General features: G+C 36.1%; 1 protein-coding gene across 2 annotated transcripts in view; it reads left to right on the top strand.

The window, feature by feature from the left end:
- The window catches only part of NLGN4X (neuroligin 4 X-linked), a 163,466-nt gene that overhangs the window by 17,150 nt on the left and 124,369 nt on the right, over positions 1-21,947 (top strand). For both annotated transcript variants that reach the window (XM_009085481.4, XM_018909001.3), the window contains exon 2: positions 11,732-11,815. The gene's annotated coding sequence lies outside the window, so the exon portion shown is untranslated. The remainder of the gene's footprint in view (positions 1-11,731; positions 11,816-21,947) is intronic.

The raw sequence follows: 21,947 nt of genomic DNA, 5'->3' as shown, positions 1-21,947 counted from the left end.
AGAATGAGAAAGAACTGCAAACTGCAGTGTTTGCACTTCTAATTATATATTGCTGGAATATTTAGTTTATTTTTAGAAATTTTCAATTGTTACTTGCATTCAGAATACCTTTGTTAGCATATTTACCTGTGGTCAGAAAATCTTTTATAGATTAGGGAATAGCTTGTTGAAAAATAACATACACAACATTTAGAGTTTGCAGTATTGGAAAAAAAAACAAGGAGTTATTGCTGCATGGGCTTGTCACCAAAGGGGTCTTTTGAGCTATTTTTCAAAACTTTTGAAGATCAGACCACTTAAGTGCCTGGTCTGAGCTTACACTTTGTCATTATCCTTCCACCTTCTAACTTCCGCACATGTGTGTTTCAGGAGCCTATGTGCATTCGGAGGGGTATTTCTACAAATATTTTAAAGCACTGTGCAGCAACTCCAAGTTACTGGATCAGTACACATCCTCACAGTGACATAACTGTGCTGTTTAGCCCTCCAGAGGTTGGTGCTTTTCTCAGGCAGAAAGTCCTCTGGGACCTGAGCCGTGGTCTTTGCAGACCACTACAGTGTGACGGACCAGTTTGGTCAGAGTCAGTTTTGTTTCACTGTGAGACTCAGGGTATATCAGCACTTCCAGACCTTTTTGAGCTAAAATTTATCTTGTGGTTTGCAAAGTGCCAGCAGTTTTGTGCTTGTGGAAGAGACTTTTAAAATATATTTCTCTTTAATGCTCTTCTTGAGAACTTGTGATAGTTATTGCTGTCAAAACCATGCTCTTACATGTGTTTTATAATTTTCCAGTAGCATCTAACAGCTATTGTCAGAATTTCCTCCCAAAATTATGTGTCCAATAGACTGAAGTCAAGTATGAGACAGCAAGTATGAGACTTGGATATGTTGACTGACTTCTGGAGTTTACTGATCTCATGAGAACTTTTATTGACTTCAAAGGGCTCTGGATCAATCTCTTAGTTTTTGCTCAAATCAACTGTAGTCTTTCTTCAATTTTTAACACTGAAATAGTAAAAGGCCAACATATTCATAACTCATTCACTCATGAATATCTTTATTCTTCCAAGTAACAGCAGGGTAGAGAAAAGCAATTGACTTCTCAACCAGACAAATGGAAAGAGTAGAGATATTGTACTCATGACAATCATAAATTTGGGGTTGTTATGACCTGTAATCAACAGCATATGATACAACCTATTGCTATTGCAGGCAGGAGAGCTAAAGATGACTGACAGCCTAGAGCAAGTAAGATCTAGCTGAAAACAGAATGTTCTAAATACAGAACAATGACTCTATATATAGCCCTACAGTGAGAGAAATCTTTTCATTTCTCCTTCTGATGGGAGACAAGAGAGGATTTACTTGACTTTTGGGAAGCTTTAGAATCTTCAGCAAATATTCCAAGACACTGGAAACATTTTAGGCAACTTACTCAGTTCATGTAATGGAGTTTAAATAAATTTACCAGCATACTGATTTCCTGCTTTGGGGAAATTTGAGGGTTCTTAGTATTATTGTGTTTGCTATTTGCTTGTTCAAGTAATTATTCTGCACTGTCCACTGCCAATTTTAGATTATTCTAAATACAATAGATTCAGTTAGAACATGGAGTGGTTGATTAGCTGAGGATTGAGATAATCCATCGTCACGCGTTAATGCTTCCCTTGTGGGTATTCCAGTGACCTCTCATAACTCTTAACCTTTATCTAACATTTGGTACATGGTTCATTCAGCACAATAAAACTATAATGAATGATTAAGTTGTAATTAATGAATTTAACTTCTTGCATTTGACTGAACTCTTAGTAGAAGCATTAAACAAACTGCATTTGTTTCACAAATGCCTTTTGAATGCCTTAATCAAAAGTATTTAGGGTCACATTTTTCTGCGGTCTTCACAGACTATTTGAATTTACAGGAAAAGAAAAAAAAACAACAAAACTCTTACAATACCGAATATGTTTACCACTCCTTCTGTAAAACACCTTAAGTTAAAATTTCAAGACTCAATATGGCCTATTGCTGCTTGAGGACTTCACACCATTCAGCTGACAGTAAAGTAATCTGGTAGTGAAGAGGAGGTTGTACTGCAGGTGCCACGCCCCAGTTGTAGAGGAAACTTAGTTTAGTTTTCTGTCCAGAAAAATCCATTTCAACCTGTGTCACTGCCTCTTTTTCTTGTAGAGATAAGGAATTGAGTTGATCATGAGGTTCCTCTGAAGACAGGATCCTTCTCTTGTAGGCTTCTCGTGCACTCCCAACATAATAGTAATGCTGGTAGTGACTGCCACCATTGCTGTTCTGTCACACTTTATCCCTAAAAAAGGAAACACATTTTTAAACATTTACTTTTTATATGTGTTTTGATTTTGGTAAACTGCCAAAACTTGCCTGAGAAGGGAAAACTGATAGTTTTAAGTGCAGTCCGGATAAACCAGAATGGAATTTAATTAGAGGAAGAAAGGTTTCCAGTGAAAGACTTCTCCTCATTGGATTTGAGCGAAGAGGAATTGGAACCTTAGATGTAAGTTCTCTGTAAATTTTTCTTGTTGCTCTTTGTTACCAAAGTAAATTCTGTCTGTATTTAGACTGTGAACCTGGGGCAGGATTTGAAACAATTGGGGCAGACTCAACTCAAGACCCAGATTAAGCCATGATCTGTAACTGCTTGGTGGTTACTTTCACATCTCTCTGTTTACTCCTACTTGGAGTTATTTTATCTGTTGAAAGGCAACCCCACATACACAAAAAAGAAAGGTAATTGTATTTTTATTAGGAGGCTTTGTGATTTAGACAACTGTGGGAATGAAGGTGATAGAAATAGAGCAATTAAGCTGTTATCCCAGAGGGTCTCTCATAAAGAGCATGTGCAATTCTTGTGGGTCTCAGATGTGTTTATGTTTGCTCACAAGGTTGTGGTTGCCAAATAGAAACTTAAGTATTTTTTCTCTTCTTGTCAGGGAGACTAAAAGAGGTGTAAGGGTGCCCACATCCCATTTCATATCACTATGTTTTTTGTGGTGCTGAAAGAAGATGGAGTTGTTTCTTTTCTGTTGTTCTGACTCTGCAGCTTTCCATTGGTAATCAGGCGATTCTGTATGATGATTTAAATCAGTTAGGAAATACTTAAAATTTCTTCCCTGTCTATTCAAGATAGGGCGACACTTGGGGATATAGAGCTGCAGCAATCCTTGTTCTTCTTGACTTGAATCAGGCTTTTGCTCATTTTTCACAAAAGATATTCACTTGAGATGTCAGAGATTATAGTTCAAGCTGTTCTTTAGTTGCTAATATTAAATGACGCTGCTCCGTAAGGAGCAATTATGATCTGAGTAATTGATGAAGTGAATCACTGGCATGAATTAGACATAACCAAACACTGAACATCTGCTATAACCTTTGCAACTGGAGCCTAGCTTGAGTCAGTCATGTTGGTGGCATATTCTGTCTTTCTTGAAAAATGTATATGTATTTATGGAAGAACAGAAAAACTGACTGAGTTTTGAAGGGACCTTTGGAGATCATTTTCTCAAATCCTATGCTCAAGCAGCGACACCTACAGCTGATTGTCCAGGACTGTGTCCAGACAATGTTTGAATATCTCCAAGGAGGGGGGTTCTACAACCCCCCAGTGCCAGTGTTTGATCACCCTTATAACTGAAAAGCATTTCCTGCTATTCAGAGGAAAATTCCTGTGTTTGTTTGTTCCCACTGCTTCTGGTCCTGTTACTGAGCACCATTCAACACCTGAAATTTTGAACTGAGAAAAGATGAGGTTTACAGAGAAATCTGTTTAATCAATATTTGAATGCTTCTAATCACACTGATTGTTTCACACTTATCAGACTGCTGTCGTACTTTTGGTTTGTTTCTCTCTTCTCCCCAGCTTCAACACAAGTTGCTTCTTGTGAAAATACTGTTCATTCTTTTTCTAAATATAATAGATCAATCATTCATCACCAATCATTTTGAGACTAGTAAGGAGGTTGTAAAAACACATTTATTGCAGCTTAAATTGGGTCCATAGGACAGTGTAGAATGTGGTTGTGTCTGCCCCCAGCTTCTGATCATAATCTCTATGAAAGTAAATATTGCTTAGAATAAAAAAATTATTGAGTAACTTCTGGAAGGAGAAGGGACAGTGACAAGGAAGGAGATATAATATCAAGGTAAACAAAAGGGTAAATGTCTAAATGATCTAAGACTGTAGTCCAGTGATGACACTTCCATACAATCATTGTGGTTTGGACATAAATTTTTACCTGATGATTTAATTCAAATTGCAGAATGATTAAACCTCATTGTTCTTTCTTTATATAATGCTTTCTACAAGGAAGATAGCCATCCTTACTTTATTTCATTTGTGATTGCTAAATGTTAGGACATGTTCTTATGTTAAAAATTCAGTTAGGTAATCCCAAAGTTTAGCAAGGTTTGTAAAGAGTGGTACCATCACTCATTTTAATAAAAAAATATACTCAGATAAAATGTTGAACTTCTGGATGCAGAAGACCATATCCTAAGGGGGTTGAAACAAAAATAGTGAACTTTACACTGACAGCTTGCTAGCAACAAATGTTCTGAGCATTACCTCCTAATGAAATAGACCCCCTTTCTATCTCTAACAACAGATTTATCTACCTGTTAAACAATCTGAGAGGCAGTACCTCTGTGGCAGGCATAAGTGCTGAGAAGGTGACTCAATCATGTAAAAAAAAAAAAAAAAAAGTGAAGATAGGTTATAATAAAAAATGAAAGCTTCTCTAGAGAAGAGGAATATAGACAAGAGTAAGACTCAGGTGTCTGTGGAGTCTGTAATTTTGAGTACTTGGAGTTAAGGAATTTAATCCTGAGATTTATTTCAGAGGTGGGGTGGTAGTCTGGGCAGAGAAACAGGAACTAGAGAAATGTTCTAAAAATCAGTGGTAACTAGTTTCCTTTCTTAAGAGATTGTGTGAGTTTATTCTATTTCAGTGTTTGGTGTGGGTTTATCTTCACGTGTTTTTTTCAATTCACATAGTTGTCATGATTGTGACTGGGGAAAGATAAATTATGGGCTTAGAAGATGCAGATTTTGGTGATTATGTTATGGATGGAATGATGTCTGCTGGAAGAAGGATATGCTCCTCATTTGTCAGTCATCGTGGGTCCCATCACTGTTGGATTTTTTTGCCATTCACATTGGTATCATTGTGTCATGGCATCACAGGGTACAGAAATGTTAGAGGCTCTGCATGGAGAGCAGGAGTGCAGGGCCTGTCAGCCAGGACCTTCCTCCCGGTCAGGAGTAGGACAGCCAAGGGCACTGGGGCAGCTTCAGCCCCGGGCATCGGGAACCTTTCTGGCAGGTTGAGGCCAGGTTGGGCCATCGGCCAACTTAGTGAGCCCGGCTTAGTGAGGCTGCGTCTGGGCAGGGCTGTGGGGAGCTGTGCCCGGCTCAGCGGGGCCATGGCAGGAAGGGCTGTGGGGAGCTGTGCCCGGCTCAGCGGGGCCATGGCCGGGCAGGGCTGTGGGGAGCTGTGCCCGGCTCAGCGGGGCCATGGCCGGGCAGGGCTGTGGGGAGCTGTGCCCGGCTCAGCGGGGCCATGGCCGGGCAGGGCCGTGGGGAGCTGTGCCCGGCTCAGCGGGGCCATGGCCGGGCAGGGCTGTGGGGAGCTGGGGACCGGCCCTGCTGTGGCACCTCCAGGCTGGAGCTGACGGGGTCCTGGTTCTTGGACAGGTCAGGACTGGTGATGTCCTCAGGGACATTCTACATTGAAAGGCTTTCTGCAAATGTTTATTCTGGAGAGGCAGTATAGATGGGTCACACTCTATGAAATATCTTACTGACATTTTAGGTTCATTCAGGAGAACTAGTAAGCACCATAGAGGTGAAAATGAGTAAGAGCTTGGTTTTCAAGAGAAGAAAGTCTCAGAACCTCGGTTTTCAAGAGAAGAAAGTCTGGTGCTGTCAGTCGGGCCCTCGTGTTTTGTATCCTTGGCATCTTCCAGTTACATCAACACTGAACTGGAATAGCCTCCCTGTGCGTGTTTTGTCCACTTGAAAGGTGTTTCAATAGTGTAGGAATGGAAATTTATGCAGCTAGATAGGTAATTCCCTAAGTGCAGACAGATTGTGATGCACTGATTTCACCTCGATACCTGGGATTGCAATTTCTGTTACCTTACACTGCATTTTTATGGAGTGTGTGAAAACCAGCTCAGTGGCTTAACCAGCAGTGATAGTATCTGACACATCATTTATAGAAAGATAAAAACATTTCCACTTCTGAGAGAGTTTTCTCATACAAGTTTTTTATTTAATGAATTTTTAGTTATTCCTGTCTTTCTGGCTGTGAGAATTTTAGAATTTTTTTCCTGAATCACTAGGGTCTTAAAATCATAAGGGTGAAAGGTGTATTGACCAGTTTGCTTGTACATAGAGAGGCATATATCATTTCATCAAAGGTAATTGCTTTACTAGTAATAACTTTGAAGTGACAGAGATAATTAACGTTACCTGCAGCAGAGCAAGAGCCTTGCTGTAATAGCTGTTTAAGTGTCTTTTCATACATTTCTTGCTTTTAGTTTCAGAAACAGAAATAATATTAAAAGGTCCAAGGAGACTTTATTTACTTGAAGTGAGGACCAAAAGATGATCTGAACTCCATGCCACTGGGTGGATTATTCTGTCTCCTGTTCATCTTATTCCCTATCTGCAATCTCTGAATGCTTTACCTTGACAAGTTTGAGGGCTATTATGCGGAACTCTTGCTGTTCCATCTGATCTTTAATTTCAGTATGTCTCAGCATAGTCTTGAAGGTCTCTTTGGATTTTGTTTCTTTGACTTCAGTTTTGTCCTTAGTCTTTTTTTTTTTTTTTTTTTTTTAAATTCAGATTGATCTTTTCCCCTCTGTTTTCTGCTGTATTTCTCTTTTAGCTGTATCATGTCCTCCTTTTCCTCCTCCTCCTTAATCTCAGGCTTGCCCTTTCTCTTATCCATGGCTTGAGATTCAACCTTTTCTTTTGACACAGGGCTGGCACTCTCCCCTTCTCTTTGACCTTAGACTTAAGATTTCTTATGTCCTCTGGTTTTTCTGTGCCTTGTTCTACATGCTTTTTTCAACATTGTTACTTTCTTAGAGTTTCCCTAAGGGGATTTATCATTCCATTTACCATTCAGAATTTCTTAACACGGCAAATTACTCTCTTCTGCATTTTCAGCATTTCGCTGGTCTGGTTGGTGTTTTGGGCCTAGGCTTCATGAGTCTAATTCTTCCTGACTTCTCATAGCAGTTTGCAAATTCTTCAGAAGATTTGTTTTGTTTTGATTCAAAGTGAGTCTAACATCTTTGTTTCCAGCCTGCTTGTTGTATTTTGGGTTTGTTTTGGATTTAGTTTTTTTTAGTTGTTTTTAACCTTGGTTTGTTGTTTTTTTTTTTTTTCTCCTCAGCATGATTTTTTTTTTCCTTCAACTTTTCAGGTTCTGACCAATAGTATCAATTATTAGGCTTGTTTGGAACCTCATTGCACCAATATTGTCATCCTTTTGTCCTTTTTTTTTAATGAAATCTGTATTGTATTTTATTCAAATATTTATCCTAATTTATTCTCTTCATGAAGGAGGAATTTTTAATCTTTTTTATCTGCTATATCACACATGATATCTTGTTTTTTCAGAGGTGGTTCAGGATGTTTCTGATGTAGCCGACATGAAAAATTATTCTCTTTTGCCAGTTGTATAAACAAAAATTCATATCCAAAGAATTCTGAAGGCAAGATGATTTCTCAAGAAATGTTAGTTCTTTATGGGAAACATAAGCATCACTGCAAGTTCACATCACTTGTTCTGAGCTGCCATCATGCCTTACACACACCTTCATTTCTCCTCTCCATCTGCATCCTGTGGAGATGGCCTCCACCTTTCCATTTCTGTGTTACTGCTCCTTTGCTGCTGTCGTTGTATCTTTGGTAGCAGCCCATTTTCTCTGAAGAGCAGTCTCTGTTTATTGTTTGCTCTGCCTGCTTCCTCTGGTCATCTTTGGTCTCTGCTAGACTTTTTCCTGCCCTTATACCTTGCCAAGATTCCTATAATCCTAATCTTTCTTTTTCTTGTAGTTTCTTTCTGAAGCCACCCACCTGTTTTGTGGGATATTTTAGTTATTTGTGGCTGAAGATGCAGTCCCTCACCTCTGGCTTCAGAGGAGTGTCAATCTTTTCTCTCTGCTTTTCTCTGACTATTGCTACCACAAGGGTATCCTCATGGGACAGGCAGAAGTCAAGACTAAAGGTACAGAAAAGTTCAGAGGTTCAATTATTTAAAACAGAAATAGATGAACAGAGAATCATGAGGTATGTATGTCAGAGGTAGAAAGAAGAAACAAATTTCACATCTCTTTCTGATCTGCTTGAAGACAAGGACTGTAACTCAGAATATGTACATTGAGAGAGACTGTGTGGATGAGAGGCTTCCTGTCTTCTGGTGTGGTGCTTTTGATTAAAGTTGCAAAATGGGTCTTCAAAATGGGAGGCTTTTTCTGGATGAATTTCCTCCCTTTAGGCAAAGAGAGAGTTACTGTCTATTCAACAAAGGAAAGTTACATTTCACTGCCATTGCATTGTTTGATACTTAATTATATTTAGGTCAAGTAAAGAAATTAAGATATCACCACTCATTTCTTGGATAAATCAAAATCAACATTAGCTCAGCTGGTATAGTTGAAGAGTGGGTTGTTAGTTTTCTAACTTGAAGCCCACACTCTTTGACTCATGAAGATTATAAGTCTACAATTCAGGATGCCTTTTTTTCTCCCAACTAAAGTACAAAGGAAGTCTATGGTCAGATGTAGTTATTTTGCTTTCATATACTTTAATGAGAGGAAAAAATTATTTCATTTGCATATCTCTGAGATTCCTCTAGCTGGTCTGTGTCTGTTTCCTGCTGTGAGATCTACCTCTAGCTAGCTTTCCTTTTCTGAACAGCGCCATCCTCCCAAACTGTCCAGGCAATAAAGAGTTGAAATAGCAACATCTGCCTACTGGATATTCTGACTTCTGGACTGTTGATTCTGAGAGAATATCACAGAGTTGCCTGCATGCATTTACCCTTGCTCTCAGGCACAGGGTGTGATTCTTGGGGTGTCCTGCGTGGGACCAGGAGTTGGACTTGATGATCCTGATGGGTCCCTTCCAACTCAGCATATTCTATCAGCCATTTTTTAAACACTGATTTTCTTTTTATAGATAAAAACACTCAAAAATTTAATTGCTGTGAAATTTGTCACTAGATACTATTTTTTCCATTTAACAGTGAGGAGACCTTATTGTTAAAATTTTCAAAAGTTATGAAACTGAATTGAAAGTGAAAAGGGTATAAACACTGTTACAGGTTACAGGTTTAAAGATGCTAAAAATGAATTCAAAAGGCTACATTTTCTTAAAGGGATTTCATGAATCTATGTACTCAAACAGAAGTTAATTTAAATAGTATAGTAATTGTGTTGAATAAATTACTCAAATAAGTAAGCTTAAACTGGGTAACATTAAAACTGGGGCCATTATAGCACCATTAGGTTCAAGTTAGAAATGTGTCTGTGGAATGGTAAGCAAATCTGGTATAGATTTCAGAAAAAAATGCTTAGAGGGACTGCCAGGTTCCCAGAATATTTCTATTAACATTTTGTAATTATGAGGAAATCAATTTTCACAGATATGAAGACAAAATAGCTCTTTAAAAAAGAAAAAAAAAACATATAGACAATGCCTCTACTTTGTCTAATTGCTAGTCTTAGTGCTAGACTTTTAATGTGTGCCTATGCTTCCTGATAGAAAGGAAGTGCAGTATTTGCTTTCAAAAAAGCAATTGACTATTGCAGAGATAAAGTCTTAACATGATCTTTAAAGGGACATTGTGATTTACTAAAATACACAAAATTTAAGTTATAACCCTAGTCACCTACAATCAAATTCTGTCTGCCAAGGACAACTAGAAGACAGTGTAAGACAATGTGAAGGTGAAAAGGATAGACACATAGGTACAGAGGTAAACTTGGAAAACCTAGTTCACAAATAGTACCTTCTTAATTCATGCTTTAAATCTAGAGACTATTTTGGTACCATGGAGAGACAGTAAATGCAATCCCTGTGTTTACCAGTAAAACTGAGTTCTCTCCTCCTCTCTTCTCTCTTTTCCTCTCTTTTCTCCTCTCTTCCTGTAGCAGTAATTAAGCTATAAAGGATGCTGAAATAAAGAAATTCAGGTTTTAAATAACTGAGAAGGGAAGTTGTGTTAGCCTTAGTGGATTTTCTCTGTCATTGACGGCCATTCCTTAAATCCTGCCTTATTTCTTATATCCTAAGTTTAATCACATACTACTGTTGGAGAATTGGAATGGCTGTCAGTCTACGTAAGCAATAAAATCTCCAGTTAAAGTGCCACTGTCATATGGATAGATTTAAGGCACTACCATAGCTTGGAATAAAGATTGTCCTAAACTTCAACATCTGATTCCTCAATGGGTGTGTTTGAAAAGCCGCAGTGTTGCCAGCCTTCCCCTGCAGCAAGTGTCCAGATGGACACTTTGACAGTTTAGCTAGGGTGTTTCACACATTCCTTATTCATATTTCAGTTCAGACTTCCTTCTTTTCAGATGTGTGTTCACATAGCCATCCACTGGTACTTATTTCCAACTTATAAAGATAATCACTGTGTTTGCAGAGAATTGAGGCCTGCTTTTGCTGTTGTTGCAATAAATTGCACTTACAGGGAGTGGTTTAGTTGTGGAGAGTCAAACCATTCATGGAGAAGTATTCATTGTGATTAAAATTGCAGAATCTACAATCTGTGTGCTGATCAACTTAATGAAAAGAAGAATAAATGATAAGAAGTGCCTTTAAGAGCAATACAGAGAAAAACAGAGTGCATGTTTCCCCTGCTAAATGTGTGCTGGGGATAAGTAAATCCCATAAAGTCTGCTGGCTTTGGAGGGAAGAGAAGTATTTAAGGTATTAAAGTGTTGAAAGTATTAAAATCACCTGAAATACCTTTCTTAACACTATTAAGATTTGGGTTACATTCATAGTGTCTCAGTATACTCTTGACAAAACAGACTGTTGGTAAATACTGAAGTTTAATATATCTAAATAGTAAATTTAACATTGATAGATTATGCAGAAATATTCTATCCATTGAAATGTCATTTGAAGTATAAACTACAGTTTTCAATTACACATAGGAAAGAATAAAAATAGTAAAATGGCTTTAAAAATGTGATTATTATATTTAAAATAAACTCAATATATTTTTGTATTTTTGGCTATTTAAATTTTATATTTGGCTATGCATAATATATGTTTAGAGAGATATTTCAAACCAAAGTTTTTTGTCATGATTTCTTCTGTTTCTTGGATTTCAAAGTATTTACTTGCCTTAGCAGGTTTTCAAAAATGTATGCTTTTGTGGTATACAGGTTTAAAGACAATTTTTTTTTTGTAGCAGTGATCAGTCTGAAAAGAACAAAAAAATGGCTGATAATTTTTACGACAGAAATGTGTGCTTAATCAATTTATTTTGTGTGCTTAATCCATTTATTTTGTTGTTATTAATATTGTGATTTCTCTTTTTGTAATCTTGAAAAATAGCTTTGCAGGTGATTTACTAAGCAATCGCTATTTTACCATTTTTTGACTCATACATTTGCATTTCTTTTCTTCATTTACTGAAGAGCACTATGTATTTTTTCCTAACAGGAAAAATTTCTGCTGTAACTAAAATGACATCATGCTGCCTCCTGTGGGGGAATGCTGAAGTCTTCTCAAAAATACAGCACAGTGGTAAGTACTGAAAGTATGTCCATAACAATTCATTTTTTTTTGTAAAAATATGTAAAAGAAAGTTAGCAATTCTCTGTTGCTGGAGTTCTTAAATGTGTTAGAAGCATCTTTGCAATATAGCCATTTAAAATGTTTGTTTACCCTGTGTTAATCCAATGAAACATGGAATGTTTCATAAACAGTACATTTTAAGCATTAGCACTGTTTATGTGTTTACTTATGTTAGGCATGAATTGTTATTATTTTTCAGCTCTATAAGTATTGAATGATACCAGTTTGTAGTTAAGAGACAGGAGATTAAACCTGGCTATTGTGATGCTGCCACTCAGTAAATTTTGAGAGTTCCAGGCCACACTGTACCAGACAGAGCTGACTGTCTTCAGTTTGCAAGACAAGGTTGGGTTCCAGAATTCTTATGGGGTTGTACTAAAAAAGAGGCTTGGTTGCTGCTACCAGAAAGATCTACTGCTAGTTGCTGCTACCAGAAAGATCTACTTTTTCCTCTCAGTTGTTAGTGAAATATGAGAGAACATATTTGAATGTGTAGTGTGTACACAGATAGCACATATATGTATGTATCTATCTATGCACACAGATATATAAACATTCTTATTATATCAATTTGAAATAAGTGACAAGGATTTAATTTAGAAATCCATTAATTGAATATATTCTATTTATAAAGCACCTTAATCTAATTACCATTCTTTCATACTGTGCCTGACACATTGATTAATGAGAAAGGAATGAGATGTACAAATGGCCAGAAAAGTTTCTCTGGTGAAAATTCTTCCTTTTCACTTTATATTATCCATGAACTTTGAAGTAGATGTGACTTTTTCTGTAATCATTGCACCAGCTGTAGTACAATGACATTTCCATTTCATGTTGACACTGGGACCTAAATTCAAGGAGAAAGAATAATAATATATCTGATGTGATAATAAAGTTGTGAATGAGCAATAATTCAAAGTGTGACAGGTTAGTTATGAAAATTGAGGATACCATCATGTGAAGTGTAAAATTCAGACAAAGAAAATAACGGCTTTGGAAATTTCTGTGATTTTTGCATCACTGAACCATGTTTATTCCAATTTGTAACAATTTACATGTAATTGAATAAAAAATACCTTATGAACAGGGACCTGTTTAATGGTTTAGAATCCACACTGATTGTGATAATAGCTGAACTCTTAGTAGTTACATAGTGACTAGTACAATATGCATGAGTGTCATACATAGAATTAAATTACTGACTCTGCTTCAGAGAATTCATGATGTTTTTTTCAGGAACAAGGCAAGCAACTGATATAAAGATTACAAGGCTGATATAAAACTGAAGTCAAAGTTGAAACAATAACTTAATTTCTTTGGAACTAACAATTTGTGGTACATTTGCCTTGTCTGGCATAACAATAAGCCACAATCATGTTCCAAGAAGGGAAATTCTCATCTCTAGATCTATCACTGTACACTGAGATAGACCACAAAAGCTGGGGAGAGGATTTTGAAGTGGAGGATGAGGGATGGAGGGAGTTTTTGTTTTTTCTGTTTTCTCAGCATTTTGTTTGCTCTTCATAATGCACAGCAGGAAAGTCTAACAGGAGGAGAAGAAAAGGAAGCAAACAACCTTAAAGCAGAAAAGTGAGACGGAACCTATTGATGTCTGGCTTTTAACTCACACTGCAAGTGAGTGAACATCAGAAGCCAGCTGTGCCTTTTGAAAATTTTCTTGTTCATGTAAGGTGATAATTGGACTACACATTAAAAAAAAAAAAAAACAAAAAAAAAAAAAAAAAAAAAAAAACAAAGAAAAAGAGATTAGAAAATGAAGTTATAAATCAGCATAAAATTTATTTCTGCTTCTTTTCTTGCTAATTTTCTGGAGTAGGCACAAATATTTGTGTTCAAATGCTAACCCTGAGGTACTTCAAAATACATACAACAAAATACACACAACAGAAATACATAAATATTTGTTAATTTCTTATTTTGTCTAGAAGAGGTTTGTATTAAGAATTTTTTCCGGAGAAAAATGGAAATGGGACTGAAGACCTTCAAGATAATTCATAATCCAAGCCAAACTAACCTTGAAGTTTTATTTTCAGCAGACAATATGGATCCATTTGGATAAACAGAAGAAGGAAAAAATTCCAAAAGATAACTAGGAATGATAGCTTGGACAGATTCTAACTATAACTTTGGCTATATTGGACTCTTATATTTAAAAGAACTACAGAAAGAAATCCTTCCATCTTGAATACTTTAACTGCTTACTTCCTATCTTTCTCAGCCATAATTCCAGATAAAATTCTTCAGCATGATAAACCCATGATCTTTCTCAAGAACAGAAACCATCAATTTATGTTTGGAGCATGCAATGTGTGTTTCCTGGAAATTCACAATATAGTATTAAAAACTGAAGCAAATGAATGGCCCATGCTTTGTCCTCAGATTTTGATTGTGCATCAGAAGTGTGAGTTTAAATGGTGGGATTTCGTTCTAGAATCCCAACCTGACAGCTGAATGTGCAGATGGAGCCCTGTGGTAGTCTGTGAAGTACTGTGTCATTCCTTTGATGTAGCCACATACTGTCAGATTCTTGATCATGTTCTCAGACTCTAATCAAACCTTCTGTCTTGTATCATTTATGATAACAAATGTGAAGGAAAAAGAAAGCCTTCATATTAGAAGGCAGGAATAAACCGTTCCAGTTTAAGTCTTGGGAGTTTTAGGAAACAGATCAGTTCTTTATTCTCTGAGGAAAATCAGGGCACAATACAATTCTCATTCTTAGAGCCGTCAGCTCTCCTCAGCTTACTTTTCAGCTCTTAGGATTCAGATAAGAATTTTTGCCTTCCTCTTGTCAGGGTTTATGGCTGTACATGAAAGTACTCTTAGCTGAGCAGTCCAACCTCTGGTTAAGCAGCGTCTTCAACTCCTCCAGTTTTCTTTTTAGGCTCTCACTGATTTTATACTCTTAGGTGGAAGAAAAATGCTCCCCCACATTTCTTCTGTCTTGGTGAAATATCTGCACAATTTTAGCATGGAAATCCATCAGTTATGTAGGCTCCTAAGACTGTTATGATACTTAGGCTCTGCTGACATTATAGTGTGCATTCTTTCTACCAATTCTCTCTTAATTTTGAAACACAAGGAAAGAAGGGAGGAAAGAACTCAGTTTAAAATTCTTCCTTTTTATAAAGGTAGGAGGTGTGTTTTCCATACTGAAACACAAGTGATAAGCAGGAGGAACTAATGAACCCAGTTGAACCCAGACTGATGGTCTGGTTATGTTAGTTAATTGAGGCTGATGCTCAACATTTCAGTAAGTTTCCAAATTGGAAACTGTATCTTCTTAAAAAAATTCCAGTTGTGTAAATTTAATTTAACACCTACTGTCTGGAAATTTAACCAGACTTTAATGAGAGTTTGTCTAGAATTTGTTGTAGGATGTTCCACAATTCTCTGCATCTATTCCAGGGAGAGTATTCTGAAATCCTAAATCCAGTGTATTTAACTGTTTCTCAGTTGATCTAGGAAAAAAAAAATTGAGTTGCTCTTCTAGTTTGCTGTGAGATGTTACTGGTAAATCTAATTTTAACAAATCCCTTGCATTACTGATATTACTGGTACTGTTTTCCATTAAAGGTAGAGACCTACTGTGAATAGTGGAATCAAAATCAAATCAGAAATAGTAGATTCTCTAATGAATATAAATAAACCTTGCTTCTGTTTGAATTCAAAATGATGTATCCATTATTTTTTTATTCCAATATTTAGTTATGTATTTCAGTACGACTGACCTAAAGTATCTAAAAGTAGGTAAATTTAATGATCTCCACCAATATGTGAATTTCTTAAGAACCCAAGTGAAAAATGGAAATAGGAAGCATTTTTCAAATATTACTCAAATATGAAATAGCAAACACCAAAACTTTCCAAGTCATTAAATTTACTTTCAGGTGGCATTGTAATCGAAGAATTTTAAAGCTTCTACATAAGTTCTTTAGCTTTTTTAAAAGCTTTGGGAGGATAGGTAAACAATTTTATAAAAATATAAGTCATGATTATCTTAAATCTTTAGGACCCATGCACTGTTCTTATCTAAGTAATGCTTCCAGAAATATAATTGATTTTGTAGAAAATTAATTTGAACATAACATTCTGCAAAGTATTGTAGAACAGTAACAGAGAATGGTTAAAGTAGTGTATTTTCAACATTATACAGACTTCATGGATAATGGGAGTTCACTGAATCATATCATGAGCAATAAGTAAACGTGAAATAAAAAATAATCACACTGTTTTTCACAGACAACTCATTTAAAGTTTAGTCATATTCAATTCAAAGAACTGGAGTGCAAATTTTACTATCCCAGTGTTTAGAATTGAAATTTTTTTATCACTGTGACTAATATAATTTAAATCTACTGTACTGAACAACAGATAATGATGTTATATCTATTATATCTGTTTCTACAGGGAACTCTAAACTCTTAAAAGAAGTTCATAATAACTCAGTGTTGTAGGTTATTTGTTTTTTGGTTTGTTTTTTTTTTTTTCCCCTAAGAACAGTAAAGCTTTTGAGAGCATGATTCCAGTGCAAATGAATTACAGGCAAGCAGTTGTCCTCTTCCTTCAAACACACACAAACCACACTGTATCTTCATTTTTAACCACAAGACCACAGTTTGTTTTGTTTGGACATCTCAGCAGTTGATGGGAAAGGAAGACCATCTGTATCTGTTAATAAATATCCCATTACCTGTTCTTCAGCAGTTATCTCCCTCAGTTTTCATATAAAAGGAATGGCTCTGTGTAACAGCAAAATCCTGTGTCCTCCTGATATCTCCATGACTTAATTTGAGCTCTGCACCCTTAAGTTTCTTTTAGAAACGACTGGCAGAAGAGGTTTTCTGGGATCATCAACAACACCTTCTATAACATGGAACAACAATATCATGCAATGCTTTTTATACATTACATAGGTTGTAATCTAGGTTTGAAACCAAGGGCTACATTGATTACTGGTGGAAACCAGTAAGAAGTGATGTCTCTCTAAGGTCCATACTGGGACAATGCTATTAAATATCTTCATCAGTAACACAGACAACAGGATTAAATGCACCCTTGACAAGTCTGTGGATGCGTGGTGCAACTCATTCCCTTGAGGGAAGAAATGCTATCCAGGGGTACCTCAGCTGGCTGGAGGAGTGGGTCCATGAAAACCTAATGAAGTTCAGCAGGACCAGTATAAGGTCCTGCACCTGTGTCATGGCAATATCCATTACCATTAGGGGCTGGATGGTGAATGGATCAAAAATAGCCTTGCAAAGAAGGATTTGGAGGTACTGGTGGATGGGAGGTTGTTAATATGTTAGCAATATGTGCTTGCAGCCCAAAGATCCAACTCTATCCTTGGCTGAATCAAAGTAGGTGGCCATGTTTGATGGAAGTGATTCTACCCCTTTGTTCTGCTCTGGTGAAGCTCCACCTTGAAATGCTGCATCCACATCTGAAGCCCTCAACATGAGAAAGACATAGACATGTTAGGGTGGGTCCAAAGGAGGGCCACAAAGGTAATCAGAGGACTGGACCTTACCTGTTGAGGCAGACTGAGACAACTGGAGTTGTTCAGCCTGGAGAAGGCTCTTACGAGACCTTACTGCAGCCTTTCAATATGTAGAAAAGGAGAGATAAGAGATGTGAAGACTTTTTATCAGGCCCTGGGAGTTAGTGACTGGGAGCAAAGGCAAATGGCTTTAAACTAAAAGAGCATAGATTTAGAGGGGCTTTAAAGAGGAAGTTCATTATTGTCAAGGGTGGGGAGACACAGGAACAGGTTGCCCAGAGAAGTTGTGGATGCCCCATCCTCAACTCAAAGCCAGGTGCTCAAGGCCAGGTTGGGTCATTTTGAACAACTTGATCTAGTGTGTGGCATCCCTGCTCATAGCAGGGAGGTTGGAACTAGATAGTCTTATAAGTCCCTTGCAACCAAAACCATTTTATAATTTTATGATATTTCTGTATAATATCACACTGATTGTCTATGCATGTTTACAAAACATGCAAGAGTGTTAAGGTAAATGGCTGAGTGTATAGCACACATCAATTTTAACACTCATGTACCACTAAAAGTAGCACTGTAGGCTCCTCAGCATTGGAACTGGAATTTGGAGATAAAGTAGAAAACCAGTAATGATGGAATCACATTCTGTGAGGTGGTTTTTGGGTTTCTTTTTTGTTTGGTTGGTTTTTGTTTTGGTTTTTGTTTGTTTGTTTGTATGGTTGGTTGGTGTTTTTTTGTTTGTTTGATTGATTTTGGCTTTTTTTGGGGGGGGGTGGGGTTCTGATTTTTAGAGAAATTATATCACAATGAAACCCTTCTGAATAATGCCTTTAGCACAGCTATTTGCAGCTGATTTCATGGTTGCCATAGTTTTAGATTGTTTATCAAGCAGCACAGAAGAATTAAGGTTTTTAGTTCTTTCAGACAGATTTGTGTTTTTAAAAATAGGCTTTTAGTACAGTTTTAGGAAAAAAAAACCCAAACTTCCAGCACCACTCCAGAGGGCCTGATATCCCATACATTCTATGTCATACTGCTAAAATACTGAATTATTTCCATTCTGTGCTAAATGCGAGTAATCCACCACAATTATGCTAATCACTGCCCTGAAAACAAATTGATACAGCTGTTGAGTGACTAGGGAAGATGATGGGATATTTCTTTCTTTTTTGAAAGAAAAAAATAAAATGTTTTTGCCAGCAGGAAGCCAAACTGCTTGTAGAAATTACTTAGAATTGAAAATCACTATTTGATTCTGAAGGTAAATATGTTTGTATATATGAATACAAAATACATTTAGCTTTAATTGCATGCCAATTTAGACCCAGATAGCTGGTATTGTACAGGATTTTTAAAGTGTTATTTTGCTTTTATTTTCTATTGATGTTGTGCAATACACACACACACACACACACACACAAATAGTGTTTTCTATTGGATCTTAAGTATGGAAGCTGAAAGTATCTAAATCACTCTTTTTACCAGGTTTATTATCAACACCCTCCACACATTTCCTTTCATATGTATTGCTTTGCATTCAATTTTTCTTTTCCAAGAAAAAAAGCCAGAAAAAGGGAACACAACACAAATGCAGTAATATTGCTATCTACAACTTAAAAAAACTTCAGAATATCTGAGTGTAGGTGAAACTACTCAGGTTAAGTAAAATCAGATTCTGTCACCTTTCATTATGGGTTCTATTTCTTATGAAGATGTATGAAGTAGTACTCTTTTTCACCTGGATGCAGCTGTATTAATAGCCTTTGTGCACTCACAGCATGAACATGGATTTAAAGCTTACACAACTATTCACAGAATGTTAGAAAAAACAGCCTGAATTTTTATGTTTCAATAGGACTTCAGGAAATCACTAACAAAATTTGGTGCCTAATTATAATCTTAAAAAGCTGCATTTTTTCTTTGTGTAAGAAATCAAATACCTGCAACCAAATATATGTTAAAATTGTAGTTTGTCTCTCTGGGGTGAAAACAAACCTCTTTTATCTGGAACTAAATTACACATTTAATTCTAATGTAGTTTGCAGTCAGTGGAATTAATTTTACTGAAAAATTGTGTTGCTTCTATCATTGGAAGTTTTTTGCTTGGCTTTAAAGGTACGTAGGTGATATTTCATATGCTGTATCATACCATTGTGACTGCTGTTACTGGTAGACGTGTGTCATGAATTTGATTCACAAAGATGAGATGCAAATGCTTGAAAACTGTGCATAATGAGGTACAGTCTATTCTTACTTAAACAATGTCACCAAAACAAGCTGCAGGTATCCCTCCTCAAGCAGAAGGGCTGGACCAGATGAACTCCAGAGGTCCCTTCCAACTTCAACCAGTCTACGAACCTGTGATCTTCATTTAAGAGCAATTAAATTTTTCTTTCCATAGATTTAAAATAATAGTATGGAAGTCTTTCATTATATGGAAGTATCAAAAAAGATGGAAAAAGCCCCAAACAGTTATGCTACAAGTTTAAATAATGATGCTGAGTCACTTGGAAAGTTAGGTGATGAATAATTAGAGACTTAGCATTTCTGTTAAAACATTTTTGTTTAAAAGAAGAAAGTTAAAAGAAATATGCTATATTTGACCAAATGAAACAGAAGTAATTACTTTAAAGACTACTGAAATAGTTTTTATTTCTTATTTAATATAAAGTATTAGTAAAATAAAACTCATTGAGTATTTTGTAGCCATGGTGTGAGGCTACAAAGTTCAAACAAGGGCAGAACTAGAATCTGGTTTTGTTAGGAGCCATCAAAACTAAAATGTATAAGCAGTGTGGTTATAAGCTACAGAAGGGCACAAGAAATTCACATCTGATGTATCCAGCATCAATTGTATATCATTTTAAGATCAGGATTCATTAAAGCATATTTATCTGAAAACCAAAGCTTTCAGGATAGTGCAGTCATAAAGCAATCTGTGTTTATTAATTAATAAAGCAGGAGTTTCAATAGATGAGCTTGACAAAGAAAATGAATGTATTAGAATTTCACCAATGAAAATTGAAGCTGGGACAGAGCAGTCACAGCAATTAAACTAACAGGTCACTCTATTGGCAGCTTAATTGTCTTTTGGAATATGGATTTTCAGTGCTTATAAATATTAGTTTAATATTAGTGCAACTTTCTCTGTTTTTTTAAAATTTAAATATTACCACAGTATGCCATGAGGATAACTTTAAAAAAATGAGTTAAAGAGTTATCAAAACTTATGTTTACCTTCATTAAAAAAAATAAAATTGGAACTCATTTGGCACAGAGTTCTTTTTCTGTAAAAAATATGTCATGGGGAACTTAATTTCTTAACTGAAGAATTTTTCCCTATAGCTGTTTCTGGTTTATTATTTGAAATCTATATGCTAGAAATCATCAAAATTGGGAAAAAAAAAAAAGAAAAGCTCAGTTTCTTTTTTGTTTGAAACACGAAATATGTCATCAATATTTCCAGAATATGGCAACAACAATTACCAGTTTGTATTATTGGCAGCGTAACTCCCATGTCTAGAAATACAACCATCTTGGTGCAAGACTTTAGGAAAGATAATTATTGCAAATATGATGAAATTCATGGCCAGAGAAATAATGAATCACAACTCCTGAATGGTTATACCTATAGAAGACAGTTAAAATTAAAAAAAAAGTGCTCAACACCTTGCCAAGGTGATCGCTGTATCATCCTTTGAGGAGAAGCAGCTATCTGAACAGAGGCAAAAAGAAGATTTCAGTTTCTTGTTCTGAGAATCAATAAGAATACTGCTGGAAAAACATATGTGCACTTTCCCACCATTTAAAAATAATTTTATACAGCTGCAAGCAAGACCTTTTAGATGATGGATCTTTTTCTCTCATGCCAAAGAAGGCATTATGGAAGGAATTATTTTGAAGAATAATGTGTAAGTCAGATCACACAGGAATTACTGACATATCTCCAATATGAGGTAGAATAATCTTCTGTCAAAGGGATTTAATTGTTTGCCCTGACCTCCATCTGTTCTAATAATTGACTGCATTAGTTTGTGATAGATATTTTTGGTTGGTATTATGTTTTATTAGTGAGATTTCTTGAGATGATATAATAGAAGCACACAGGAAGCTGTGACTCCTGCCATGTGACAAGGTATATTTTTTCTCAATCCTGACCTAAATCAGTTGACTGAGGGCAGAAAAAAATAGATCAGTCCTTCTTAGTCAACCTGGCAGCTGCGAATTGTCTTCTGTTTGTTTTGTTTTTTGGGTTTTTTTGTTTTTTTTTGTTTTTTGGTTGCTTTTGCAATTTCATCCCATATGGACATGATACAAGGAAGAAAAGAAAAAGAAAACCCTAACAAAGTCAAGTAAGTAAAAAAAAAAACCAAACACAGAAACCGTTTACAAATAAATTAAATAAATTCCTTCTACACATAAAATTACATTTTATATTGATTTGATGGGCATATTACTTTTCGTTTAAACAAAAAGAAGCTAAAAAAAAATGACCAGGAAGAAGAAAGGAGTCACAGGAAAGAATTATGATTTGGAGAAAAGAGAAAGATTTGAGAATTA

Source organism: Serinus canaria, chromosome 1 (genome assembly GCF_022539315.1).
Source record: "Serinus canaria isolate serCan28SL12 chromosome 1, serCan2020, whole genome shotgun sequence".
Taxonomy (NCBI): domain Eukaryota; kingdom Metazoa; phylum Chordata; class Aves; order Passeriformes; family Fringillidae; genus Serinus; species Serinus canaria.
This window is presented reverse-complemented; position numbering and strand designations above follow the sequence as displayed.